At 38.8% G+C, this 8,624-nt stretch overlaps 2 pseudogenes; one reads left to right on the top strand and one right to left on the bottom strand.

Annotated features, from left to right (window-relative positions):
- Positions 1-5,839, top strand: LOC124095193 (cGMP-inhibited 3',5'-cyclic phosphodiesterase 3B-like; annotated as a pseudogene).
- LOC124095164 (thymidylate synthase-like) overlaps positions 1-8,624 on the bottom strand; it is a 74,573-nt pseudogene that overhangs the window by 23,361 nt on the left and 42,588 nt on the right.

Here is an 8,624-nt window from a genome sequence, read left to right as displayed (position 1 = left end):
ATGCGCTATGGATGTAATGGAATAATATTTTTTGTGTACGTGTATAATATTTTCCCAGAGTGACTTTAGAACCCTTTATAGTGTTAGTTTACTTGAATTTAAATTCATAAAACTTACCAAGGAGAGAGTTGAAGCTTTCCTTACGGAACATTATAGACAAAAACAGAAAGTGGGCTCCACGCCCAGTGGACCAGGTTAGGGCTGTGAGGTAACTGTTGCAGCCAGCAGGAGCTGGGAGGTGACACCCAGTCTCCAGTCCCGAGAGGTGCCCGAAGGAAAAGGAGGCAGCGGCTGTAGGGGTCTGGGGAGAAGCTCCTGATGCACCTCTGCTCAGCCAGAGTGTCCTGGCTGAGCGACAACAGCCCGCGCGGCGGAGACCCAGAGTGGCAGCAGCGGGCGCTGCCCTGACCCGCCCCGAACCAGGAAACAGGGGTCCTGGAGCGCGAGTGGCCGCTGCAGTCCGAGCGGAGTGCGCTGAGCCCAGGCTCCCTGCAGTCTTGGCCATAAGGAGGGACAAGGGAGACGCCAAGGCCATGAGGTACCCACAGTCGCCAGTCGGAGCCGGCTCGCCACTTGAGAGTCTGAGGAACGACTATGAGAAGAGCTGCGTGGGCCCGTTGCGGCAGGACACTCCGCGAGGCTTCTTCTTTCACCTCTGCAACGTGGAGCCACCGCTGGCTTACCTCCCGCAGCCGCGGCGCGGCTCCCCCTTCTCCCAGGCGCGCCTCTCGCGGGGCGCCCTGGCCGCCTTTGTCTTCGCCCTGCTGCTTGGCGTGGAGCCCGGGAGTTGGGCTGCAGGGTCCGCCAGGCTGCGGACGCTGCTGAGTGTGTGCTCGCACAGCCTTAGCCCTCTCTTCAGCGTCGCCTGTGTCTTCTTCTTCCTCATCTGCTTTGTGACGCGGACCTAGCGGGGCCTGGCCCTGGCCGGAGCGGCTGCTCCTGGTGGCAACTGGCGCTGCCCGCCTGCTGCTGCCTGGGGACTTCTTGGTGTGGCAGTGGTGGTCTTGGCCTCAGGGGGAAGCGGCTGCTGCCCCGCACACGCCCCCGGCGGAGGCAGGTTGTTGGTGCTGAGCTGCATGTGGCTGCTGACGCTTGCTCACCCGGTGCGGCTTGGGCACAGCATCCTGGTGCTGCTCTTCGCCAGCTTGGTCTGGTGGGTCTCCTTTGCCAGCCTCTGGGCGCTGCCCTCTGCCTTCAGGCCGCTGCTCTCCTGCCTGGTCCGGGCCGTCGGGTGCCTGCTGGCCCTGGGTTGGATCACTTATTTCACCTCGGGGAAGCCGCTCATCATCCCTGGTTGTCCAGTACCACGGAAGAAAAAGTGCCCGTGATCAGACCAGGGAGGAGGTCCAGATGCGCGTCGCTAGGAGAAATGGCAGCCGGTCACTATGGCAGTGGCAAAATGTTCAGGAGACCTTCGTTGCGTTGTATTTCAGGAGAACAGATGATTCGCTGGTATTGGGACTTGAAGCAGTGGTGTAAGCCTCATTACCAGAATTCCGGAGGTGGAAATGGAGTTGATCTTTCATTGCTAAATGAGGCTTGCAATATGGTGTCAGATCTTCTGAGTGACCCAAGCCTTCCTCTGCAAGTCATTTCTTCCCTACGAAGTATGAGTAGCTTGATGGGTGCATTCTCTGGGTCTTGTAGGCCGAAGATTAATCCTCTCACACCATTTCCTGGATTTTATCCCTACTCTGAAATAGAGAATCCAACCGAGAAAGGAGATCGAAAACTTCACAAGGTTAAAATACAATTTTATCCCTATTGATAACATTTAATGATATTTTCAGATTAAAATTCCTTCATTTTTTGCGCGGGGGGGGGGGGATTGAACTCAGGGGCACTCAACCACTGAGCCATATCCCCAGCCTTATTTTGTGCTTTATTTAGAGATAGGGTCTCAAAGAGGTGCTTAGTGACTCTCTATTGCTGAGAGTAGCTTTGAACTCCTGATCCTCCAGTCTCACTCAGCCTCCTGACCCATTGGGATTATAGGTGCATGTCATTGCACCTGGCTAAAACTCCTTCTTTTAAAGTTATATTACATACAATTTCTTTTTGAAATCTTTTACCTTTTATTGACCTGCATGGGACCTTATATGAGGTTTTATAAACTCAAATAAATTCTAGATGAATATTTAGGTCTTTAAAAAAATAATATTGCTTTAATTAGGAGTTAGAGCTTGTATGGTAACAACTTTATATTATTATTGCTATTGTTAAGAAGTATGAACAATAAAAACATTTAGTTCTAGGCTTGTATAACAAACTAGCATTACTTTGTTGTACTCTTTAGAATCCAGAAATTGTTCTTATTGAACCCCAAACCATACATAATTCCAATATTCATTTTATGAATTATACAGTGTTACTTAAAAATAATTTTTATGAACCCTGTTTGTCCCTCACCCATTTAACCCACTGGAGATTGTGATAAACCAAGAGGCACTGATTTTTTCAGTATTAGATTTGGAATTAATTTCTCTCTATCAGTACTACAAAATAGGATTTTTTTCCTTTAGGAAATAATATTACTATTCTAAATAGGTATATGTCATGCTTTTTCATTGTGCTTTTATTTGTTTTATTTGATTATTATTGGTATCTTCACCATTATCTAAAACCACAAAACATTTAGGGATTATCTTACTTCAGCTAATTTACCCTATAGGTAAGAAAATTCAGAGAGGATAAACTTAAAATTGGTTAATTTTGTCAATTCTAATATTGGAATATTGGAATAGAACTTAGAAAAACGTAAACATAGCTTTTGGAACAATTTTGGTAAGATAATTTCACTTTGTCCGTATCTCAGCATTAGGGTTAGAAATGTTGAAAGGTTTAGTGAGCAGAATTAGAGCAAAAGGATTTGAAAATTATTGATCACTCTCTGGATCATGAGTAATTATGTGATTCTTTTATTTATTTATTTAGGTACCAGAGATTGAATCCAGGAGCTGTTAACCACTGTGCCACATCCCCTGCCCTTTTTTTTAATATTTATTTTTTATTTGTACACAATACCTTTATTTTGTTTGTTTATAAATTTATGTGGTGCTGAGGATTGAACACAAGGCCTCCTTACCGCTGAGCCCCAACACCAGCCCCAACAGCCCTTCTTGAAAGTTTTTAATTTTGAGATAGGGTCTCCCTAAGTTGCTTAGGGATAAATTCTTTAGGGCCTCACAGAGTTACTGAGGCTGGCTTTGAACTTGCAATCCTCTTTACTCAGCCTCTGAAGCTGCTAGAATTGTAGGCGTGCACCACTGTTCCCAGCTGATTCTTTTATTTCTTAAGTTCATATAGTTGTGCTTGCATTAGTCAAAACTCTCTTAATTGCCGCAGTCCGGCTGCAGCAAACTAACGTGGGGGGGGGGTGGGTGACGAACAACTTGTGTACATTGATACAGCAGGAGTGGGAGCCGTTTATTGTAGGACAACAGAGGTATTTATACATTCCACACAGCTTATCTTAATTAACATAAACTAGATACATCAGTCAATCAATAAGAAATCTCCACACTTAATGGCTCCCTGGCCTTACTTCACAAACCACTCCCTCTGGCATTTTGCCAGGCGCCATCCAGACTTGTTTACAGACTCTAACTCTTAATAGTGACAATTATGTGACTTTATTTATTTATTTAGCATTCTACCTCATAAGAAAAAGGTTAATCACAACATCTAAAATGGATAGCAATCAATAAAATAATTCATTAATGTATTCTTGAGTTAGTCTTTGCATTATTGTGTTGCTCTTTCTTTGCATTTTCTATTGAAATTTGTTGCTCCTGATAGTACTTTTAAAAGTAATTCTTTAAAAACCTTAATCATAAAAATCATATTATAAGGCTGGGGTTGTGACTCAGTGGTAGAGTGTCTGCCTAGAATGTATGAGGCACAGGGTTTGATCCTCAGCATCATAAATAAATAAATAAATATATACATAAATAAAGGGATTGTGTCAATCTACAACAAACAAATAAATAAATAGAGGGTACGAACATTTAAAGTAAAAAAAAATCATATTATAGCAGTATTATGTTTGTTACTATGTTTTCTATGTAGAAAAATTTATTGGTATACTGGAAACATTTTAAACACAATAATTAAGCAGGATGTATAAATGCAAGAAAAAAAAAAAGAAAGTGGACTGGCTATAGTAGTTTAAAATAAAAAATAAATCCCCAAAAGAATGTAGAAACCGCGTACCACACCTATGTTTTTAAAATCTCGATTAAGAGTTATAAATGTTGCCTGCACAATTCCAAAGAGGTGATATTGTTTCTGTGTATTTTGGAGGTTAATGAAATATGTTTCCTTATTATTTTTATTTTTAAAGACATTTTCCTTAAGTAGGTGAGAATTTATTTTCTTCAAAACAGTGTGTTAAAATATAGATGCCTTTGCATTAACAATAGTTCATAGTAAAATGTCATTTAAAAAAGCAGCATACCAAAAGTGGCCTGAAATTTGAGCTGCCACAGATGGTGGGTCATTTCCGAATTTGGCCTGGTGGGAGGGAAAATGGCCTGCAGATAGCCAGGTGGCAGACAGTTATATGATGGTGTTACATAAATGCAGGTTTTAATATATTGCTGGGTCCATTATTATCATTTAAAAAAGTAAAATATAAAATTACTCTTTTGACTCAAAAATCTAGGTGTTTACTAAGTTCTTTTTGCCCTGATATTTTCTTGATATAATTTTAGGAAATATGTTTAGATATTTAGATGTCATTTAGTCTGATTTTAAATAATAGTATTGGATATCACTCATTTGGAAATATTATGTTTTCTTTAAAAATACAGTATTGCATTTACAATTTCCATGCATTTAAGAACTAAAGTCTTAATAATGATGGTTTGGGGAAAATATATTTTCATCAAAATAAAATCTCATTAACACATGACACTTAATTTGATTGACAGCTGTCTAGGAGGTAACATTTTTTAAGGCAGGCTGTATATATGTGTTGGATTGACTATAAATGCATTGTAACTGTGTTGTGAAAATTAAGGCTGGAATTAAAGTTTTAAAAAGTGGGAAAAAGATTATATTATTTCTTTCTTAAATATTTTATGGAATTTATTGTCAAAACTATTTGAAATTTTCATATTTACTTTTTTATATTGATCTATTCACTATCCAACAAATATTTTTTTGGAGCATGTACTTTGTATTAGGCATAGTTTTAAAGTCTTTGGTATTTTAGTGAACAAACTGGACAAAAGTTCCTCCATTCATGGTGCCTACATTCCAGTAGTGAAGAAAAATAGTAAATAAAACATAATAACAGGAAGTTATGTTGTGTGTTAAGAATAAATAAAAAAATAAAGCAGCATAAGGATGACCAGGAGATGGGAGGCAGGACAGGGTAGAGGAGAAGGGCAGGTTGAGATTGTAGATAGGATGGCCAGGGTAAGACTTACTGAGAAGGTGATAACTGGTATTAGACTTGAAGGAGTTGAAAGAGCAAACTGTGGATATCTGGAGAAAGAGCATTCCAAGCAGAGGAAACAAACAACCCAATGGGGGATCAGCTTGGCTTCATTTTAGAACAAGTAGGAAGGCACTTTGGTTCTTCCAAAGATTTAAGTGCAGGTTTATGAATGCAAGTATAATAGTTGTCAAGATGAATGTTAGAATTCTGTAATAAGATACTTTTATTTGTTGTTTTATGGTCTTTTTTTCTATCTTGGGAAAAAGCCCAACAGCTTCACATGTAATAAATTTAAAAAGATGAGTCTTCATTTTTAAAATGTAGCTTTGTAAGTAGCTTTTCAAAAATATGGCAAATACATACATCAAAGTATATTAAATATATGTTAAAATAATCCTTTGGCCTACATGATCATATAATTAGTAACTTAATTATGTTTTTAATTTTATGGGCCAGATAATTGTTTTTTATTCCATGAATGCTAAATGACTAGACAAAATATATGAACATTCAATTGTTATGTAGAATGCAATTTACTATAGTATTTAAGCAACTAGTTGTTCACTAACTGATATTTAGAAGTGTGTAATTTCTAAATTGAAGACTTCTAAATTGAAGAAATTCAGTAGTTAGAATTTTTTTAACATATAATTTGGAAGAAATCATTTCAAATGGCTTCATTTAACCTACTTGTTGTGAGTTGTTTTAAATGGTATTTGACTAGGTGTATTCTGTTCCCAAAATGCCTGTGTTTTTTGTCACTGTATGACCATTGTTTTATAATATAGAGACACACTGCTTTGAGTATTTGTGTGATTGAACATTGTAGAGAAAATCACATTTTAGACACACTTTATAATTATAAGTGTCCAGATTTGTATATTTTTTTCTGATCACTTTAGAGTTAATTATTTCTTTTTTTAAACACTTTTATTTTATTTATTTATTTTTTATATGGTGCTGAGTATCATATCCATCTTCTCACATGTGTAAGGCAAGCGTTCTGCCATTGAGCTACAGACACAGTCCAAGAACTGATTGCTTCTTCATCTGGTCTACCATGGCACTTTATGCATATTTCCATGATCACCTTTCATTATATGCTTTAGCTACATAATTTCTAGCCTGTCTATAAGTTGCCTATCTTTGTATCCCTACAAGGTGCTGAAATACTGACATGGCTCCTGCAGCCTCACAGCCAGGTCTCTTGGTACCTCCAGAGAAGCAGCAGTGGAGCAGTGGAGTGGCCAAGTGGCAGACCTGGTAGGTTCCAGCACTGGTGGCAAGCAGGTGGATCCTACCATTCAGATGTGGCAGGACTGAGGTGCCTTGGGCCAGTGTCAAGGTGAGCTGGGGCAAGTCAATTTGTCACCCTCACAGCAGCCTGGCCTGCATACAATATGATCTTTATTTTATTTTGAATTTTTATATTCTTTTCAGTTCTCCCTAATCCTTATTTTTTCTCCCTTATTTTAAAAAATGCTTTTTTGAAGAACCATATTTATTCATTTATTCAGCACTATAAATTTAATATCAACTCTCTATCAGGCACAGAGGTAGCCATTTTCAGACTTGAAAGTGAACATGATACATAAAAACTCTATTTTTAGAATTAATAGATAAACATTACTTATTTAGCTAATATTTACTGGTTGCCTATTATGTGGTAGCCATTATTGTGGAATTTGTGGATAAATTAGTAAAAATAACAAAGTCTATGTCCCCATGTAGGTTACATTCTAATGGAAGAATACCAGAGTAAGGAGGTAAGATTTAACTATGAAGGTCAGTCAAAAAAGGCCTTCCTCAGGATATAAAATCAACACGCATAAATCAAAGGCATTCCTGTATATCAGTGACAAATCCTCTGAAATGGAAATGAGGACAACCACTCCATTCACAATATCTTCAAAAAAAATAAAATACTTGGGAATCAACCTAACAAAAGAGGTGAAAGACTTATACAATGAAAACTACAGAACCCTAAAGAGAGAAATAGAAGAAGATCTTAGAAGATGGAAAAATATACCCTGTTCATGGATAGGCAGAACTAACATCATCAAAAATGGCGATATTACCAAAAGTTCTCTATAGGTTTAATGCAATGCCAATCAAAATCCCAATGGCATTTCTTGTAGAAATAGAGAAAGCAATCATGAAATTCATATGGAAAAATAAACGACCCAGAATAGCAAAAACAATGTTAAGCAGGAAGTGTGAATCAGGCGGTATAGCGATACCAGACTTCAAACTATACTACAGAGCAATAGTAACAAAAACAGCATGGTACTGGTACCAAAACAGGCAGGTGGACCAATGGTACAGAATAGAGGACACAGAAACCAATCCACAAAACTACAACTATCTTATATTTGATAAAGGGGCTAAAAGCATGCAATGGAGGAAGGATAGCATCTTCAACAAATGGTGCTGGGAAAACTGGAAATCCATATGCATCAAAATGAAACTGAATCCCTTTCTCTCGCCATGCACAAAAGTTAATTCAAAATGGATCAAGGAGCTTGATATCAAATCAGAGACACGCCATCTGATAGAAGAAAAAGTTGGCTATGATCTACATTCGGTGGGGTCGGGCTCCAAATTCCTCAATAGGACACCCATAGCACAAAAGTTAATAACTAGAATCAACAAATGGGACTTACTCAAACTAAAAAGTTTTTTCTCAGCAAAAGAAACAATAAGAGAGGTAAATAGGGAGCCTACATCCTGGGAACAAATCTTTACTCCTCACACTTCAGATAGAGCCCTAATATCCAGAGTATACAAAGAACTCAAAAAATTAGATAATAAGAGAACAAACAACCCAATCAACAAATGGGCCAAGGACCTGAACAGACACTTCTCAGAGGAGGACATACAGTCAGTCAACAAGTACATGAAAAAATGCTCACCATCTCTAGCAGTCAGAGAAATGCAAATCAAAACCACCCTAAGATACCATCTCACTCCAGTAAGATTGGCAGCCATTATGAAGTCAAACAACAACAAGTGCTGGCGAGGATGTGGGGAAAAGGGTACACTTGTACATTGCTGGTGGGACTGCAAATTGGCGCAGCCAATTTGGAAAGCAGTATGGAGATTTCTTGGAAAGCTGGGAATGGAGCCACCATTTGACCCAGCTATTCCCCTTCTCGGTCTATTCCCTAAAGACCTAAAAAGA

Source organism: Marmota monax, unplaced genomic scaffold (assembly GCF_021218885.2).
Source record: "Marmota monax isolate L192 unplaced genomic scaffold, Marmota_monax_Labrador192_F-V1.1 WCK01_AAM20220418_F8-fsc00066, whole genome shotgun sequence".
NCBI classification, from domain to species: domain Eukaryota; kingdom Metazoa; phylum Chordata; class Mammalia; order Rodentia; family Sciuridae; genus Marmota; species Marmota monax.
This window is presented reverse-complemented; position numbering and strand designations above follow the sequence as displayed.